The following is a 21,663-nucleotide window of genomic DNA, read 5'->3' on the forward strand; positions in this document are numbered from 1 at the left end:
CCCTGCCAGAATATTCACGCAGCTTGTGCTATTGTTCACTTGCTGTTGTCGGAAGGGTGTTAAGAGAAGGAACACTACCTCAGTGGATGACTTCTTTAAGGGTAAGTTCTGACCACAGCCACCACTTGGATGAACTGTGTGTGTGTGTGTGTGTGTCTGAGAGAGAGAGATCTACGTAGAAGTGTTCTAAGTATCTATACAACGCTAATAAGACATTTTCTGTTACTTTTTAAACAGATACTAGACCAAAGTATTTACTGAAGAATGACTTGCCTACTGAGAGAACTGAATCAGCCATGGTAAGTAAAGTAGAACCAAGACAAATGATTTAAAGCCATACTGAGGCAAGGGACAAAAGCCACAAAAAATGGAAAAATAGCTATGGTGAAGAAGTGATGCTAATTTAATGCTTGTACTTAAGTACACTGAAATGTCTTTGAATATAAATTACAAATGCATTTCAACAAATGTTGGAGAAATTAATTAAAAACACTAATGTCAATTTATTTAGAATATATTTAGGACACATACATTTAGCATATGCAATCTTTGTCAATTACAGGAAAAAAAAAATTGTTGGTGGGTTTTTTGTTTGTTTGTTTTACATTCTCCTTAATATAGAATTAACAGTCGACTGTTCGGTGACTTTGCATGCTGAGTTGTAACACTGATTATTAGTATAATTGTGGCTAGAATCAAAATCAACACTAGCTAAAATGACTGAATGCATTGGAATTTATTATTCCAATAGCACAATTTGAATGGGTCTACGGTACCTTAGTGTGTCAGGTCCTGTTATTTCTGTTGAACATTTGATATTTGGGGGCACATTTTTACATCATTAGGCCTGCAGGCTATGTGATAACGGCTATGCGATAAAAATTGTATTTGTTTCCTTTCCAGTCCAATACAAACTATAAATTCCAAATGCATTAAAATGTAATTAAAGTCATATTTCAATTTAATGTATTTAAATACTGTTCAACAATATTTCTACTTATATCTACAGGTGGAACTGAAGTCTTTCAAAAAGATAGAACCTCCAGATATGAATTTCAAGATGATGCTTCCTGAAAAGACTCCTTTGAATCAGATTTATGATCACAATGACTGGGATGAATGTATTGAGGACCCGGAAGCCATGTTTGCTAGAGTGAGAAAGTCTGCAGTGGAGCAGAGCAATCCTAACACTTGTTTTCCATAAATTCTCACAATGCTATGAACTATACATTTCAAGTAGATGTAATTAAATATTGCTTAACACTGTTTCTCTTCATAGCTGGAACTGAAACTGAATTCTTTCATAAAGATGCAATATGATTTCTGTGAACATGATATGGACCAACTGATTGAGGAGATGGAATCCACAGTTGTTAGAGTGAGAAAGTTTGCAATGCAGCAGAGCAATCCTAACACTTGTTTTCCATGAATACTAACAATGCAATTAAATATGCATTTCAAGTAGATGTAATTAAATATTGCTCAACACGGTTTTTGTGTCTGCAGGTATTAGACGCCGTACTTGCTAGGGAGGATATGGCTGCATAACCTCTGACGACAGCAATAAACAGCATTAAAAATACTCTGACATTTTTCAGTCTAATCTCTGCCTATGTTGTCTGCAACACAGTCAATTAAACCATGGATAGTAATTATATCTTTTTTTTTTTGTCTCACAAACATTCTGAATGTAACATTTCCTAGAGCTTTTAAGATACAATCACCATACTTGGCACCCACACTATTTTTTCCCTTGATGTCCACTTACATCTATGTGGCTTAATAATCACAATTCATTTTTACACAACCAATTTCCAACCTCTATAGATATCGCTCGGAATTCAACAGACACCTGTTGCTACTGCACCTTTAAGACGGATGTAAGATAAATGAGCTCCTTTATGATTGGCTGCCCTGTATTGTGCTTCATTCAAAAGGTACTCAGAGCTGAAATGCCTGAGAAAGGCAATTTAAGTGGGTGTGCTAAACCTCTATAGGCTGACTAGGCAGAGATAGGTCAATAAAGTGTTCTTGTGACATTAGAAATACAAATTTCAATATGGGGGCATTTTTGCAGCTAACTAAAACACTGACCTAGTTAAGAATTTTAACATTTAAAATAAATAAATATATAATATATATTAAAAGGTGAATGTTACTTATTTCACTCTGAATGTAAAACAGTCCATATTGTGTTAAATGGGATTTCCATCCCATGTTTTTAAGGCTGCCTTATGTATAAATAAATAAGCAAGAATGCAGAGCATGAATAGGTCAGTCTTCCATTCTGTATCACATACCTACCTTTGATAACACCGTGGTAACTGGAAAAAAAACAACCCTTTTTATTCAGTTGTCACTACTTCCAATAGACTTCACGCTAATCTCATAGAAGTCCACCCCTTTCCGTGTCCTCCGGAAACAGCAATTCCGTTGTGTTGTGACAGGATTTGTTCCTGAAGTTGTATGCGTTTTCTAAATTTGCACCGCATTTCTAAAGTGTGTTACCACTTTGATGAATATGCTTTGTGTATTTGCAGCACGATGGGTTTTCCAGGACACCGTAATTTATGCATGTTTAATTCCATCTTTTATTCACGTACTAAGCCCAACTCTATAGGCTAATATTTATAAAACCGAGATAACCATAGAAACGTCTTCATCTGTGCTTGATACTTTCACGGAAAAACGGAACTGCTGCTTGTCAAGCTTGTTTCATCAGGTTTTATATCATCGTCATGACGTGTTTGAATTGATCCCAGGCATATGCAGTCCTCATCAAAATCCATTCATGTCCTAGGCTGTGAGTAAGCTATGTTCTCTCTCTGGTCACAGTTGGCAAATAAATTGTGCATATAGATTGTGGGGAAAACACTTTAGCACGTGTTCTCCAAAGAAGTGTCTTAATATGAGCTATCTAGCTAGTTCCAATGTCAACTGTAATCATAACACTGGGTTTCTCTCTGTGCTCAGGTGTCTTATTCGCATGCCAGTAACATGTTAGCGATATTGCAGTAGTGTGAATTTTTATGTTGCCCGTGATGAAAGGTGACAGCGAATAAAAATCCAAACATTTTTTTTGTTCAGGTCTTTTTAACGGTCATAACCCACACATATTTATCTAACAAAAAAATCAGGTTCCCTAAACTATCCCACATGTCATACTGAAGGAAAAAAAATCACTTGTTGCTAAGAGATAGTAGAAGCACAGTAATCCGCTACCTGTAAAAATAACTGAACGTTACAACTCTGGCTTTGAATACATTCTTATGGATTCTATTTACAGTGTGGTTATACAATAAAATAAGTTGTACATTAAAATAATTGTAATTATTTACAGGTGCACACGTTTGCCAGAGCGCAAGACTAATTGCGTCTTAAAGTAACAATGCTTATAGATGTATGTCTAGAGAAATTAGGGCGCAAATGTAAATTTGTAGCCAGTTATCTATGATAAAACGTAACCTGTCATATTTGGAACATTTCTCCTTACCACAGGGCGAGACAGTGAGGATTTTAGGAAAAAACATTACGCTACCTGAATTTACCAAACTATACTGCGGAAGTTAAAGAATCTTAACGTTTGAAACGCTTACACACACACACACGTAAATAATATTTATTTTCAAGAGGGTGACAACGTATGAGAACTGAGAACTTGCATCAGTAATGACGAAATAATACATATTCATAACATCTAAGAGTCAAAACTCCGTTTTAAAACAAAACAATGAGGTGCGCTGTATCGCGAATATCAGTTAAAGGACCTGTAAAAACCATATTTGATATTTTACTTAATTCTCTAATCGAGTAGATCACAGATTCGAACAGGATGGGCTGTGTTTGCTCGTGTATGAAGGTATGTATGTTTTTTCCTACACTTTGGGAACGATTTTAAATACGATAATCTGAAAAGGATTAAGATTTATTGTGCATGTCACGGAACGCTTCCACTGGTCACGTGGTATGGCCCGCCGCGTGCACTGGGAGTTCTTCGTTGACTGTCTCGTGTGTAACCTTGCCTATGTTGTTCAGCACACACCTGCATCGGTTTACTCGTCATGTTTGTATGTATTTAAACCCTTGTTAGTGTGTGCCTTATTGTCAGTCGTTGATCATGTTCACGGTCACAGTTTGTGTTATACGTGAGTGCCGGTGTCTGTATCGTATGTTAATAATCGTTAATAAACGTCTCCGTGGAGCGAGTCTGTACGTCCTGTTCCTTGACCAGCGGCACTCGGGCCGTTACAGTGCGTAACTAATTAGCATTTTCCTGTAAAAAAAATAGCGCAAATGCAGATGATTAAAAAGTTTTGTTTTGTTTTTTTTAAATCAAAATGAGATTATTGTAAGAATACCGAGATATCGCTAAGTCGCGATAATACTGCATATACAAATCAATACGTTTCTACAATGCTTTTCTACAGAAAAAGAAGAAGGAGAAAACGAATAGAAGTTGGTGGAGACACATAATCTCATCCTCCAAAGTGTCTGACTCCTGCGTGGCATTAGACGGTCACGCCGCGAATGTGACCACCTCCACTTCTTGCCCCTCTTCCTCTGAGGGGTCCCTGATCTTCAGTACTGCTTCTTCCTTTTCACCTGTGGACATATCCCACAATGCCTCTTCTACCCAGTCGTGCCTTCCTGGTCAAGCCTCCTCCTCCTCCTCATATGAGTCGCTCAGGACTACAGCAGTGATTGTTCCTGGTTAGAGCTCAGCAGATTTGATCATGTTGTTCAAATGCATAGTCTGTTTTTGGTTAAGGACATTTACTCCAAGTTTCTGTTCTCTATACAGAGGCTGCAGATAAAGATGTGGACTCCGTGTGCATTGAGAGGTGGGTACATTATCAAAATTCATCTTCGTGGCAGAGAAAAGTGTGGCATGGTGGTTACCCAATGGCACTGCCATTGTAACTTCCTTATGGCATAAAACGAGAAAAAACATCATTGTATTTTTCATTCTTCACACCTTTATCTGTCTAAGGGTTGTTATGTGAACATTTTGTGCATAACTGGCCACTCTGTATTCATCTCTCCCTTCTTTTCTGTCTCTCAGGTTTCCGGCTGTTCTGATGCAAGCAGACACTCGTGTTCAGCCGCGGAATTTATTGGGACAGCTGCTGCACGTCCTCAGGAGTAAAAGGAGGCGTCAGATTGGTCAGGGTGAGGGCCAAGGCCACACCCCCATCCATTCCGCTGTCGAACACCTCAACATTCGGCAGCTCGGGTAAAGACGAGAATACACACCGCGTTTTACTACACAGCCTATTAAGAGTAGATGATTTTACAGTTTACACAGGTGAAGCTCAGTCTTTTTCTCCTATACAAATACAAACATATTGTAATTAAATGAACAGTAAGTCATTTAGCAGTTCTTCTTCACATTATGAAACAGCCATTATACTGACATGTAGTGGCCTGGATGTTTCAGAGCTTCTGCACTAAATCTATTTTTAACATGGATGACCTGTTAGGTTTCCCAACATTGGGAACAGCTGCTATATGAACGCCACTCTGCAGTGCCTACTGAGTATCTCCTGCTTCTGGAGACCCATCAGAGCTCAGTCATCCTGCTTGACGGATCCTTCTAGTTGCCAGATGCTCAGGTACCCGTTCAGAACCAGAGGCTTCACATGGGTCTAAATGAACTGTTTAATCATGAGTGCTTAAGGAGGTGCTGTGATGCTCAGAGATATAAACCACTTGGTCTCCCTGTTGCTGTGTGTAGATGTTTTTCAGATCTGCAGCAGGCCCAACTCACCACTCGCAGCACAAAGCAGAAGGTGCAGCTCCTGGGAGCCCTGCTTGAGTGTGTTTCAGCCCGCTGCCCTGCATTCGAAGAGGACTATGAACAGGTCCAGCTAAATGGCCCCCTCAGCCATTCAGAACACATCAGAACCTCACGCAGTACCCTGCAGGAACTGCACACGGCCACCTTTGTTTTCTCACCGTGCTGCTGTTGAAGTCCAGGAGCAAATCCTCCTCTGATGTTCTCCTGTGCTGTCCTCCACAGGATGCTCATGAGTTCCTGATGCTCTGCTTACTGCAGCTGAAAGAGGAGGGAGAGAGACTCAGGGCCTCTTTCTTCTCTTACATCTGCCCTGTGGCAAACTTTGAGTTTCATATCAAGTCTGTGCTCACATGTACCAGGTAATTAGGTATCACTGTTGCATATCTCCTTTGTGTTAATGGACTGGTCTTAACCAGTCTTAACATGTTTGTTTAAAGTACATTTTCTCACCGAGAGTAGGCGCTTTCTCCGGACATCTCTGTTTAAAGTGTTCATGAAAGTTTCATAACATACATAACTTAAATATGAACATTTAAAATGCTCACAAGTTCAGCTTGTATTCATCACATAGCTTTCAAATCTCAGAGTGTGTGTGAGTTTGGGAAAACATAACAGACATGGACTGAGCATTCGAAATGTTTTCTGCTCTGATGCTTCACATTAGATAAGATGTTATCTACTTGTAAAACTGAGCAAATTAGCATGTGATAACTCACACACTGTATAAGGGATGCAGGAGATTATTTCTGTGCAAATGTTGTAACATTTCTGTTCTCCATTTTGTGAAAGCTGTGGAAAGCAGAGCTGCAGAGTGGATGTCTACAACCACCTCTCTGTAAATCTGAGCCCTGCTACGACCGACAGCCTACACACTTACTTTAAGGTTGGTCACCTCACACACCCTCTTTGGATAAGGCTTCATTACTGTGTTGTAAAGGAGAGAATACAGTTATGACATGCTACCATTTTGATTTTATCACTCTCAATGAAAGGGTCTCTTTCTTTTTTCAGCCAACACTACTGGAGCGTTTTTGTGAGTGTGAAGCAGGCTGCGAGGCAACTGAAGAGGTGGAGTTTTTCACACTGCCACGGTGAGTCTCGTCTGACGTAGATGACCTTAAAGAATGAGTTTTAAACCAGTCCAACACACACACCCTCCTCCACTCACACACACTTCCAGTCCTTAAGTCACTTTTCCTCTTGGAACAGTATTTTCGTCCTCCACCTTAAGCGGTTTGACATGCTGGGCCAAAAGCTCTCAGACGTGATGGACGTCCCGTCCGAGCTGGATCTCTCTGCCCTTCCTGGGGTGGCTTCTCTCAGGCAGCAGTCGAGGTGAGCTCGTACCATCAACCCGTGCCCACATACTTCTCTGTCCACCCATTCCCATTTAGCTACAAAATGCCGACTGAATGGCTTTGTGGTTTGTCCTCAGTGGAGCAGCGGGAACCCAGGACAAACCGCAAGAAATGCAAAATGATAAACTGGGGGAAAACTCCAGTCCCCAGCCAGGTAGAGTTGTGCCATTTTCTTACAGTGGAGTGATAATACGGCTGTGTATAAGTATCTGCCATAATGACTAAGTTCTTTTAACCCATCAGTAGTAAATGAGAGAGGAGAAGGACAGGGAGCTAGAGGACAGCAAGTAAGCCTACCGGTGAGGAGAGAGAGAGACCAAAAAGAAGAGAGATACAGGCTGAGAGAGACACAGAGACAGAATGAGAGAGAATGAAAGAGGCCTGTTAATACAGAGATGGCGTTCGATCCGTGATGCGTTTTCAGTTAATCGTATGAAAAAAAAGATGTATTTGTTTGTTGCAGGAATGTGCACCCACTGGCACCTACAGACTCCAGGCGGTGGTTTCTCATTTAGGTGACAGCATGGACCATGGTGAGTAATCTGACATTATTTATACACGTGCAGTAGAAACTATTAAATGACTAAGGACCACCGACTACTCCGACAGGCCACTATATCAGTGACACAGCTGAGGGAGAAGGACAGAGCTGGTTGTCATTCAGTGACTTAAAAGTATCAAGAAGCACTGAGCCAGCCATCCTAAAGAGCAGGACAAAAACAGCCTACCTGATTTTCTACGTGCACAGGTAGAATCTCACCTTTCAGACTTGGGAATGTAGGTACCTCAGTCTAGGAGCACTCTAACAGAAACAAGTTTTACAAGCTTTTATATGTAGGGAGTAAATTAGCCTTTACTGTGCCCTGGGACTGCAGGTCTCTTGTGCATGACAGGTGAGTGAGGCCTACTCCCAGCACCGGTGGGCAGGTGCTAACCTTCTTTCTCAGTCCTTTCACCCTTCCCTCTCTGCAAAAGAATTAAAAAAATTTTAACACATTAAAATGAGCCATTTTTTATTCTCCACAAAATAGTAAATGCCCCCTCTGGCGTTCTTGTTAAAACACTTTTTCCATATTTTTAACCCATAGATGTATAACATGAATAATACTGTACTTGTCAAGTCAACATATTTAGATGAGGTGTCCTAGTGTCAGTTATTGTCTTCTAATCGCTATTGGAGATGTACAAGTCCCCATTCTTTATCCCCAACATTGTTCATACTAAAAGATTAATTTCTTTTCCAAGTAGCACATGGCAGTGATTAAACACCTATTTACATGGACGTCACTTCCATCGCCACATATGAGAACACTACCAGGGTGCTTCACTGACGGAGGAAGAGCTTCAGTCCTTTTTGAGAAATAACCAACTTGTATTTTAATTTGCAGATGTTAGGAGTGAACCAGCATCTGTCTATAGTTCTTTTAATTGTGAGCACACATATTTAAACCCTTATTTTGTTGTTGTTTGTCAGTGTTTGACCCCATGTATGCTGCTTTGTTGTGTTTTAAGACTGCCTGTTATGTTCTAAGTAGTGTTAATGCTTAATGTTCTTCGTGTTTGGTTTTGTCTTGTTCTGTATGATAATAAACGTCTGTGGCATCTGAACCGCAGCTCATCTTTGCATCCGGCTTCACGTCACAGGAACACCGACCGTTGAAGGTTGCCTCGAGCCAAGGGAAAGAAGAAAAAGGGGAAACCCAACCCATGCAGGAGAATCCTCAATACTTGTGGGAACACTCCCTGTCTTCACATCGGGGGAGAGTATCTCTGGAGGATTTTGGGGGGGCCCTGGTGGTGGTCCAGGATCAGATGCTGCAGAGTCCTGCCTACCTTCACTGGATTACCGGGACCCATACGATTACGACTACCAATATCCAGGGTCAGACTCTGCAGGGTCCTACTATCCCCCCACGGACTACCAGGAGGACTATGAGGATTACAGCAGGAGTGAGGAGTATGTTGACGTCGGCCTCAGGTCAGACACCGAATCCGACTGCTCTGAGGATCCATCAGTGGAGGTGGAGGAGGCCCGCCATGAGGATCCTTCCTGTGGTTTATAGACCGGGTCAGAGGACTCTGAAAGCGACGAGCCTCCGATGTTAGTGCTTAATGTTCTTCGTGTTTGGTTTCATTTTGTTTTGTGTGTTAATAAACATGTGTCTCATGTGAACCACGGCTCGTCTTTGCATCCTGCCTTGTCTCCCACGTCACAGAACAGCAATTCATCTACACTTCTCACAGATAAAGCTATCGCTAACGGCGAAGAATAAACATGTTGCAAAAAAGCAGTAAGAGCTAGTATGCAGAAACAGTGGTGTTAGCGCGAAACACATTCAAAAACGAGTCTCCTTATGAAGGAAGGAGGTTCTTATGAACCTCTGTATTTTGACAGCAAGTATTGACCATGTGTCATTAAAACCATGCCAGGTATGGTATTAATCCACAAAATAGCACATCAAATCTAATTATTTGGCTAGTACAGGGTTATGCAATATTCCCTCAACTCAGCAAAATGCAACAGCTTGAATTACTTAACTGATTAATAATAATAAAAAATCTTTCCTGACTATAAAAATATAGCTGACCCATTCGAAAGATTAAACATCCAGTGAGTGTGTATCCTGGCATGTTAAGGTAAAAGGCATCTCCGACTGGAATACATTTAAGCGGTTTCGGGCGCCATCTGGTGGCGACTTGGAGTCCTTATCACGCTCTCATTTCTTTTGTATGGCGGGACAAGTGTTTTGTTATCCTACCTATCGAACAGTTCTACCTAGATTTAATGCACTTATGTACATTAGCATTAGTCCAGGCTTCTGGTGTTTATTTTGGATGCATATATTATAATTAGGCTACTGTGGACATTTGTATTTTGTATAGCTACAGCACCTGTACTTCACACACGTGTAGTAATCGGATCTAGAAAGTTGCCAGCCCTATTAAAATATTAGGTTTATAGTATAACAGTTTAATTAAACAGACAAAGTGTTAATCACAATCATTTGCATGATGATTAATCTTGAACCAAAAATCTCACCGGGTGCTGTAGTTCTCTTTCCAGACACACACCCAATAAAACTGTGCTTGATCATTTCTTATTGATAGCCACTGACTATAGGATCAATAGAATAGTACAACCAAATAACCTTTAATGTTTTGCTTTACTGTAATACAATTTAGAATTGCGATGTTACCCTTTTAAGAAGAACTGAACACATTGTGACAAGAGCAACTGGATGAAGCTTTATTGACATGCTGGTCAAGGACTCACATCCAATATGTTTAAAATACATTAATTGAGGCCAAGTGCAGCATAAAAAAATATTTTAACTTCACACAGAACCAAAACAATCAACATTAAAATATATAAAATATATAATGTATAAAAATATGGGTATTGTTTAAAAAAAAAAAAAAAAAAAACTAACCCAAACCCTAATCATAACCCTAAACCAGTAGCACAGACGTGTGTCCCAATTTGTCTGGGACAGCAAGAGAGAGGGAGAATGATAGATAGATAGATAGATAGATAGATAGATAGATAGATAGATAGATAGATAGATAGATAGATAGATAGATAGATAGATAGATAGATAGATAGATAGATAGATAGATAGATAGATAGATAGATAGATAGATAGAGAGAGAGAGAGAGAGAGAGAGAGAGCTACTTGAAAAGAAATGTGAGCTATGTCCTATTTTCCTTTCTTTACTGCAACACTGTCATGGGACCCAACGTTAAGTCCTTTCTTTGGTTCCACTTTCTCACTGTTCACTTTACTATGTTATGAGATGCTATGAAGCGAAAAATAAAACATGCCACGACTACTGTACGCATAATGAAGCACAAATAGAACATGAAAGTCCAAGCTAATGTGATCTTTGGCGTCATCTGCTGCTGCCTCTTGCCGTAGTTGTGACAAGTCACCACAAGAGGTCTCTGTTAAAGCGAACACAAAAACACAAGACAGGTCTTCTGTGCCCTACGCCCTTAATTCTACTTGCTCTAGACACAAAAGCAAATGTTAGAAACCGGTTCAAAGTGACCAGTCCTTCAGGTTCAATCTTCTCCAAGTAACCCACTGCCATCCATCCTCTGTAGTCGGATCCGGGGAAGTCAAGAGACACTGACACCAAGGTAGTGAATCAAGAGCGCTCCACTTTATCGAGGAAAGCACAGAGTATATATGTGTCCTAAATCTACTATCTAAATATACAGGATGACGGGGAAAAGTGAGGCATGTTCTAAGGGTCTATGTAGAAAGGAAAGAAACAAGGTTAGTAAAGATTAGATGTTCTCTGCATGAACGAGCCACTAGCTGTTCCCGTGCCCGTCATCAGCCACTGCTGTCCTTAAAGAGAGACAGGGAGAGAGAGAAAGAGAAAGGGAGCGGTAAAGAAGACAAGAAGAGGGAGCGGATGACCTCGGGCGACCAGCTCGCGGTCAAACCGCCATGTCATGGCTGATAGGCAGAGACCTTGCGTTGAGTGCCTGAAGACATAAAGGCTCCAGTATCTAACACGCCCCTCTTTGATTCCAAAGGAATCACATATCAGTATATAGACCTTTCTCATACGCAGGCACCAAGGCAACATTAGCATGATTAATCACGGAGGTAGAAATGAGAGTTATGAAAGAAGACAGGAGTGACAATAAACAGGGTCCACAAACAAGAATCAACACAATAATCAGGAGTATGGGAAAACATATGTTTATGAGCCAAGATCCCCAAGGGCCGACAAGCTCAGTTAACCAACTGAACCAAGAATCATCGGCGGGTGGAGGCTCAGCAATAGCGGTCTTCATGTGCAAAATGATGTCAGTAATGCTGTTATAGTAACTAGGGATGTCAAAGCAACACGTTTCATTAATGACCTTGCAGATGCCTCCCTCCTTTGCCAAGAGGAGATCTAGGGCTAGGCGGTTCTGCATGACAGCGGTACGGATCTTATTTACCTTATCATTGAGTAATGCCATGGCGTTTTCACTCCTATTGGCTAAATTAAGTACCTGCCATGCCAAACCGTTAATTTTATTAAGGGCTGCAGTAGTTCCTCCTCCCAGGAACAAACTCCCACCCGCGTTCATTCCAGGATTAGTCCATGGGTTGGCCAGTACATACCCACCATACCTATTAGGGGTGCCATTAATTACAGACCTTTTAGCTCTGTCAGATGTCAACTGCGAACATGTATATATGACCAGAGATGGGATAGTTAATGCTGGGGTACAACATCCTTTTCAGGGAAATTGATGATGGGTATGACTAACAATCAAAGTGGGTAGGCTGGAGTATTCCATCCTACCGCATACCCACATGATAGCTGCAGATATGCCAGTGCCCAGGATCGCAGGGCAAAGAGACGGTGTGCCTGTTATATTATTTATTGTGCATCTGCCCAGTCCCGTGCCTAATGTCCATACCTCATTTATACACAGCGTGTGACCAAAAAATGGACAATCAGGCAAGCCTGCAGAACATAGACAGGTGCTACCTTTCACAGGTAATACTGCTAGGGTCATATTTCTGAAATGGGGGTAATACCATTTACAAATGCCAATGTCACAGTCTGTCCTGTGGTTTGGCCATGAACGATCAAACAGGGCCCATGCGGGGAGATTACCACTGGCAGCTGCTGCCTTAGATACATTTCGTATAAACCGTACTCCCATATTGATCTGACAGTCGGATGAATTATGATTAAGTGCTGCTGTCATAACATCATCTACCAGGACTGGTACCCAGGGTGTATGGAATGCTTGACAAACCAGACAGTCCTTTCCTGGCTCCACCTCTCCTACCGCTACCAGGGAGACCACACAAGCTAATTTACCATTACACTGTTGTTGATGACTCTGAAAGCCCACTATCCCCCATTTTGTACTTTTTGAGACTGAAAATAATGCCAATATTATCAAATGAATGGGGCCCATTATTCCTATAGTAAGGTTTTGCAAGAACCTTTCAGGAAAGGACCAAAGAGTCAGCAAAAGGATGTTAATAGGCAGAAAGGATATCTATCAAGTTATAATACCAATGCTAAAGTGTATTGACATACAGGGACAAGGAGTACTTCCTTGGTGTGTGGTGCAGCCAAGGGCCAGTCCCTCAGCATGAAATCATATAACAAATTTTGTACTATATGTGAATGTGTTTAGGTGCATTTTGCTTGTCGGACGCGTCAGCTACTGGTGATTTCTTCAGCCGGCTGGTGTGTATCCACTGTGCTGATCCCGATGTAAGCACAGCGGTTCGGGTCACTGCGATCACGGTTGTTGGGGGTCCATACGCAGCTTTACCAGCTTTCCAAGGGTTCAGTGATTTGACCAAAACAGTGTCACCTGGAATAAATGCATGAGTAGGCTTGTCTGCGGGAAGAGGGAGAGAGCAAGCGACATTACCATGCACACTGTTCAATTTCTCAGTCAACATTTGGGTGTAGTCCACCAAGATCACGTCCATGTCACCTGAATGAGAAACACCTGGGTTACATCTGACCCATGGGATGGTAAATGGTCTACCAAAAGTTACATCAAACGGTGACAATTTATTGGTGGCACTGGGCGTCATTCTGATCTCACATAACACCGCTGGCAGTAGATGTATCCACTTCTTTCCTGTTTCCATCATAGCCTTTGTTAACCTTTCTTTCAAGGTATGTTTCATTCTCTCAACAATGCCAGATGACTGAGGATGATAAGGGATGTGAAATTTCCAGTCAATAGTTAGGTAGGTGCATAGTTTCTGAGTTACCTTGGAAATGAAACAGGGTCCCTAACCTGAATCTATTACCCAAGGCACACAGTACCTCCGTATTATCTCCTTGGCTAGGATTTTAACCTAAGAACAAGGAAATGCCTCAGTCCACTTGGAAAACCTGTCTACAATCACCAGCAGGTACTTCAACTGACTACAAGGTGGCATGTGCGTAGTCTATCTGTAGATACTGAAAGGGATATTCAGGAGCCGGCAAGGCATCATGTTTGGTTTGTGTTTTACCCTGGAGGCTTCTAGCACAGGTTAAAACACAAGCCAAACATGATCTAATGGCAAATGTACAATTTTGCAAAAGGTGCGGTATCAGAATTCTGTCTTGTATGTGAGATTTGTTTATAGATCTGGGAAATGTCAAAGTATATATATCCATACCATGCCTGTTCAAACACAGAAAATATGTGTAAATATAATAGATAAATGCATTTATTATAAGAATTTTAACAGAGTTCAGTACTTAGATTTTGCATTTCTGATGAGAGAATCATTATCAAATAAAACCAAGACGAACAGCTGGGAAAGAATCGTGAGGATCCCTGTTTTCTGTACACACTGTTTGCACAGAGCAGTGCGAGCCACTGCAATCGAGACTGGTTCTCCTTCTCCAGAAAGTTGATTATTTCAATGATCAGCAGCATATCATTTTCTAATTTAAGGCATATGTTTTGAACAGTTTGCATACTTTTAAGGCATGCACACTGGATTTGAAAATTAAGTGAACTGTCTTTGATGTAGTGTGAATGAGAAATAAAATGGATCATTAAGAATACATTGGTCAAGGAATGTGCACTGATGGAACCCACAGTCCCTCGCTCACCCTTGGCCAAAACGAGTCGAGGAAGAGCAAACCCATTCCTGGTTCGGTACGTCCACTTAACAGATAATTTAGTGGTTTTACTTTTTGGCTACTCTACCCACCTCTGTCTGTATTGCAGTTTGGGTTGTTTGTCTGTCTAAATGTCCGCTTAGCTACTATAGCTAGAGCTTTTCTAATTTTATGATGAACGGTCTGTCTGCTGTAGTTTTATATAGTTATGGAATGCATTGACGTTCCACCTGTTTTCTCACACAAGGCTTTATGTCAAGCATAAGCGACTGCTTTTCATGCTATTTAGATTTTGCTATTTTAAAGGTACAAGAAAAGTAATATAAGTGATTAAACCAAATTTCATCACCATACCCGCCCTTTCTCGTCTGCCCACACTTGGTGACGTATTTCGATGTCGTATGTACACGCTGCAGGTGCGTATAACGTTCCTAAGTGCGGGCAGTTTGAGACGAACAGCTCTACTTAGCAGAGAAGAGTCGGTCCACAGTAGCGCCCCTCTCTCTGCGTCTACCTCTGTTCACTCACTAGAGAGAATCTGCTTTTGATTTTGATTTTGAACAATTGAATTTGATAATTTTGACCATTAACACTTTGTGCGCTGTGTGAGTGAAAACAATGTATTCTGTGCTTTCTAACTTTCACAGCAGTTGTCGGTTATGTGTTGATTTTGTCAGATGCCGTCACGGTTATAAAATCATTTTAGCGGTGCCGAGCCGCAGGTTGAATATTTGGAAATGACTGTTGGATAACACGTAAGCTACGTAACACGTAACACGTAAGCTGTTAATGGGTGCGTTTCAGTCCCTGTCATTTTCGTCCTGTTGTGGAAACCAATATATGTAAAAGAATTACCAAAAAAAAGGACTTATTGCTTGAAGCAGTGAAGCGGAAATGGGTTTTATGTTATGAGCAAATTTTTTGGCCCTTAACTCAAAAGAGAGTTCCATTTTTTGATGATAATTTATTGTAACACCATGAAAGGTAGCAGCGACCCTTTTGGTCAGCTGCAACATATAAAATCAAGACATAACCTGTGCATACATATGGGTGTGCTTTCTGTGCCTTCTTGTTATGAGTAAAGTAACCTAAATAGTAAAGAAAACAGGGCTCTCAGCAGACATTAGTGTTTTCTGGAAATTTGCTTGCTACCTTACAGCTTGTTTTCTTAGAAAGAAACATTTGACGGTGGAGTATCAGTTTTTGAAATATGGGTTACCTCTTGAAAAGTAGAGTTTTAAAGTACCTTGTTAATGGCTATAAATGAACAGTTTAAATGCATAAAAAGAGCAGCTGACGTGTTGCTTGCCATATGGGCTAGTTATCTCACCTTCATACGTACTGCTAACCTGACTGGTTACTTATCTTAGTTTGCCTTCTGCAACAGTCACCATTTTGTGGGGTCAGATATTTGTTAGCTAATAAGTTACTTCCATATACCCACCAACACATTCTACAGGTCAACACATTCCTGCTGCCCCTTTTGTGTATGTGTCATGACTGTTTATTTAATGATGTTTAAGTTGTTTGTGACCTAATTATTAACCACTAATAAAATCAGTTTAAACCATTCATAAACTTTTTGTATTCAATGCAGTAAGATTTAGCCTTTGGAACTAATGGTTTAGGGATATGCATACCCAGCTGCTTGCCTGTTGAAATTTACCTGTAAAGGTGTGCTGCCATTCTGATTGCTTTCTTGCCTGTTTTCTGTCCTTCATGAGTGTTGGTCTGCATACTGACAGTCTTTCTGAACTGACTGCCATTCACATGTATAACTGTCTGCCTTCTGATCCTCAAGCCTGCCTGCTTACATGTTAGATTGCTGTCTGTCCACCAAACTGTAAAAATGATTTATGCTTTTGACTTCATATCGCCTTTTCAGAACAAAGTATTCCAGGAGAGTCCTAAGAAAACTTGGACCAGGACAAATGGAGAAACAGAAGCGTCTTTTTGGCAGGAAGATGTAAGGCCTTTGCACTACAATGTTAAAAAATCTTAGAATAACAATATGAATTTTAAATGATTCTTATTTATACAGCATATTCCTTATAGAACCCAAAATCTCAAGGTGCTTTACACTGAAATGAACGAACAGTATTCAGCAATAAAACATTGATCAAATAAAAGTTAAAAGTCACAAAATATAAATGTAGAAAATGAAATTAATTTAAACAGAATTTAAATTAACCCGGCTAAACAAGCTGAACAATTAGACTAAGCTAAACAAGCCACTCTTTAATCTGTATTAAACACCAATAGATACTATAAATACTTTCTGGACTATTCCAAAGTATCGGAACGATGAAACATGAAACAGATTAAACATGTTTCATCAGCCTTGTTATTTTAAAAGATTAGGAAGTAATGTTAAAGGAATTAGTCTTATTTTCCTTATAATGTGCTAAAGTAGAATAAAATCATTTTGATTGTATTGTGCAATTAACAAAATACAACATGGACCAGAGCTCTATCAGAGATTCATCCATTAAATAGAGAATAAGAATAACAATCTATAAACTTAGACACAAGCTCTCTCAAAATAATTTAACCATGGATTTTAGTTCAGGCTGTTGATGTTTGAAGAATGACAAACGAACATTTCCTTATATATTTTTGTTGTTTCCATAGTAAAATTCCTTCACCTCCAAAAGTCGCACGGGCTTCTTCAGTATTTAAAAAGGTGAGTTTACAATGGCCAAATTTGTTATTCATCAGAAAATCGAATTGTTGCTAAAAAGTGAGATGTCAGCACAGTTGTTATGTTATCCTGATATTTAATGTATTTTTATTCAACCTCCTCTATGGTTCTCAAAACAAGAGCAAGTTAAAAAGCACGAGACAAGACGACAAGAATAAACCTGTGAGGAATGACAGCAAAATGCTCCTTGATAGAGCCAAACAAATCATCCCAGACTTGGAGAAGCTGGATATTGCACCAATCTTGACCCATTTTGTGATGGATCTGACTCATGAGTATGCCATTTTTAAACCTTGTCTTCTTCTTCTTCTTCTTCTTCTTCTTCTTCTTCTTCTTCTTCTTCTTCTTCTTCTTCTTCTTCTTCTTCTTCTTCTTCTTCTTCTTCTTCTTCTTCTTCTTCTTCTTCTTCTTCTTCTTCTTCTTCTTCTTCTTCTTCTTCTTCTTCTGCTTTTTCAATTTATCATTTTTATTTTTGGTATACTTTTGAATGTATGAGATTTTTAGAATAAATATTAATTATAGTTCTAAAGAATGCTTTTATTCACATTCTTTTAGGCAGTGGACATCTATCCGGAAAGCAATCCCTAGTCCAGTAAGTCATACTACATTGCTTACACATCAACATATTTTAAATGGGATTCATATTAATTCTAAACCAAACAACCAAAACCATTTTGGAGCCATTTTCAATGTTCGCCTTTCTATGTTATCTCTCCTTTCTTTCACAGGAGACAAAGGTCATGATCTCTCATATGGGTTCATTCATTGCCGACATTGTCAATGAAGTAACTGTGATGGGTCTTCTTTCATCTCTGGAAGAAATGTTAGATGTTGATCTAAGATCAGTGTTGCTTTCAAATTCCAAGAAGGAAACTGCAGATTTGCTGAATGCTTTCCGTACCAGATCTTGTGAGATAAATCATTCAGCTTCAGTCCACGTGAAGGAGGGGACAGCTCATATAGACTCTCTAAGCAGAGATGTTAGGACTGCAGTTATTGATACGCATCGCAGTTGCCTGGATGACCATGAGAGAGACCAAATTGTGATGAAATTCCACTCGACCATGGAAGATACAAATTCAGAAGCAATGAGTGAGCTTCTGATAGGAGATACTGAGAGTTTGACATCGTTATCCTCAGATGTCCATGACGATGGTACATCTAGACCTATAAGTACCATTCCTATAGCTGGCTCTCCGGTTTCGGATATGCTTCAGCGCTTTGATGATGAGATGGAGGAATTTGCTGAACTGTCGCAAGACATCAATCCCCACATAAAAGGAAGGACACATTTTTTGTCCCGTCATTTAATAAATCCTGACCTTGAAGGGGTCTCATCTTGTGAGCTCTGTGGTATGGTCATGCCAATCTACCTAGAGCAGGATGACTTGAAATCATCACAGGCATCATCAGAGCTATGCACAGATAGTATGAACACCTCCTCCGACGTCATGGCAAGCCAAGTTATGGAGTTGGCTGTCCCACCCTCTGTGAAGAAGGCTCAAGAGTCCCCCAGTGTACAAAATGACTGGTCTTCCCTGTTCAGCATCGATATACATAGCTCTCCATCACTACAGTCTGAGATGTCTGCTAGGTCACCATGTACTGAGCCTGCTCTGGACAATCAGAGCAAAACCATGAAAGCCCAGAAGGGGAGATTGCATTTCCTATTCCCCTTCAGTAAGGTCTCAAAGGACTTAAAGGTAAAACATTTGACTTATTTCTTATTTAGATTTTGTTACATTATTAATTTTTAAAGTAGTGCATATTTGAATTTCATTTCACACTGAATGTGTATATATCACTTTGCATAAATGACATAATTTGTTCTAAATTATATTCTGTTGCATTATTACTGGTTTGTATCTGTACTTTTAGTTATAAATTTACTTATGCTCTGATATTTTTCTACTAAATCATTGTTTTGTTTTTGTTAGAAACTCAAAAAGAAAAGCAAGGAGCACCCTAACACTGTAGCTGCTGCTGCAACTACAGGTAAGAACATATTGCTAGAAACACATATGACAATTTAGTTGTTAGACAGAATATCACAGTTATATCCATTTTTTAAAAATCAATCACTTTTTTGTCTTATGATAGGTAGTGAAGATGTTTCCCCCATCTCGTCACGTTTCACGAGGATGTTATCGTTCTTTACAAGGCAACGCTCAAATCATCAATAAAGCCTGAAACATCAATTTGCTGAAAATGTGCAAAAATGGCTGGTTTTTGATTACATTTACATTTACATTTACAGCATTTAGCAGATGCTCTTATCCAGAGCGACTTACAAAAGTGCTTTGTCCTTTACTCATAGAATATCTTAGTACAGTACAGTAGGTTAGAGTCCCACATACCAATGAACTAGAATACTGTAGAATACAGGGATCAATGCTGATACCTAGAAGTACAAAATACATAAGGTCTATCTTAAACAATGATAAGTGCAATAAACAATAAGTGCTAGAGTTTTTTAAACAACATAAACAATACCCTACAATAAGTACAAATTTAGTCAGTCAATATGGGAGCAGTGTCAGTTGTCCTTTAACTAGTCTGCAAATAGATGGGTCTTCAGTCTGCATTTGAAGACTGCAAAGGACTCTGCTGACTGGACAGCAAGTGGGAGTTCATTTCACCATCTTGGAGCCAGGACAGAAAATAGTCTCGATGCTTGTCGTCAATGAGAACCGAAGCAAGGAATTTCAAGCCGAGCCGTACTTGAGGTTCAAAGTGCTCAAGCAACGGATCGGGCTTTGACCATTGACTTCATGTATGAAGGGGATGATCCATTTTTGGCTTTTGTAGGCAAGCATCAAGGTTTTAAATCTGATGTGTGCAGCTACTGGGAGCCAGTGAAGGGAGTGCAGCAGTGGAGTAACGTGTAAACTTCGGAAGATTGAAGACCAGTCGTGCTGCTGCATTCTGGACAAGTTGTAGCGGGCCGATGGCTCTTAGAGGAAGACCAGCAAGTAGCGAGTTGCAGTAGTCTAGCTTTGAGATCACAAAAGACTACACAAGCACCTGGGTAGCGTCCTGCGAGAGATAGGGCAGAATCTTTCATATGTTACAAAGGAGAAATCTGCAAGACCGTGTTAGATTAGAGAAGAATGTCAAAGGCTGCTGAAAGGACTAGAAGAATCAAAACAGATGACTGTTTGGCAGCTTTACCAGCATGAAGTTTTTTCGTCACATGCTATGAGGGCCGTTTCTGTAGAATGTGCCGGTTTGTAGCCAGACCGATTGATCACTTTATGCAAGTGCATGTACAACCAATGTTTCAGGAACTTCTTACTTATTAGGTTTCATACCTCAAATGTTAATCAAAATGAAGATTTTGAGGAAAATAAGTTTAATATGTAACTTTTCTCCAAAATATACCCACCACTTTACTGGATATTATTGATCCTGATTTGTTCACAAACAGTAAATGTCATGCTTTACAGTACAAATCTTTGTAAATTTTGCAGATAATTAATCTCTTATTAGTATTCTTTAAGTCTTTGGTTTGGTCTTTTTTGGGGCATATTTTGTTTGAAATTGGATGTTTGACAAATCACATTATTTTTTTGTTACACATAAAAGGGTCTCTTTACATGAAGAAAAAAAAATTGAAAGTCATATAAGGGTTCTTTTGAAGAAAGATGTACCCATCTACCAGTACCCATCTATCAGCTACTTACTCGGCTGCTGCTAAAAATAGGGATTTCAAATATTTTTTGAACTATTGACTTATTTTCCCAATAACCAAAATGTCAGTGCAGCATTCTAGAAATGTCACAATGCATATGACATGACAACATCTTTGACGTCACTACAAGTATATAAAGGTGAGCGCAAGCATTTATATGTCATTTCACTTGACAGATTTCAGCAGTTATAAAGTTGGAAGACAATAGAGTGAATTAAACCTAATCATAGGTGAACTTTACTGAACAAGGTACGGTTGAATAAGTCAATTTTGTAATTACAGAAGGCTATTTTCCATCTAATTGTATGTGTATGTATCTGCGTTGGCGCATATAGGGGTTAATTGGCATTACTGATTTGTTAAAATTTTTAATTATTTTTTTTATCAACTTAGAGTTCATTTGATGACTTTATTGGCAAGAGATCAGCCTGCTGTTTAAAAAGGAGCTGTCCAAGGTGTAAGGTATCACTCAGGGTTCAAAAATATGTAAAATGACTAAAATGCATTTCTT

The 21,663-nt window shown here is 39.7% G+C and overlaps 1 protein-coding gene and 1 long non-coding RNA gene across 3 annotated transcripts in view; one reads left to right on the forward strand and one right to left on the reverse strand.

Moving 5' to 3' along the window:
• The window catches only part of LOC145656098 (polymeric immunoglobulin receptor-like), a 179,573-nt gene that overhangs the window by 38,414 nt on the left and 119,496 nt on the right, over positions 1-21,663 (reverse strand). The window lies entirely within an intron of this gene.
• On the forward strand, positions 4,006-4,843 carry LOC145656095 (uncharacterized). 2 transcript variants are annotated; one of them, XR_014121849.1, is made up of 3 exons: positions 4,006-4,067; positions 4,428-4,710; positions 4,802-4,843. It is a non-coding gene; the product is annotated as an uncharacterized LOC145656095 (long non-coding RNA). The 2 variants fall into 2 exon arrangements; XR_014121848.1 differs by having other exon boundaries at positions 4,017-4,250.

This window comes from Electrophorus electricus, unplaced genomic scaffold (genome assembly GCF_041902795.1).
Source record: "Electrophorus electricus isolate QZ-2024a unplaced genomic scaffold, ASM4190279v1 Scaffold47, whole genome shotgun sequence".
Classification (NCBI taxonomy): Eukaryota; Metazoa; Chordata; class Actinopteri; order Gymnotiformes; family Gymnotidae; genus Electrophorus; species Electrophorus electricus.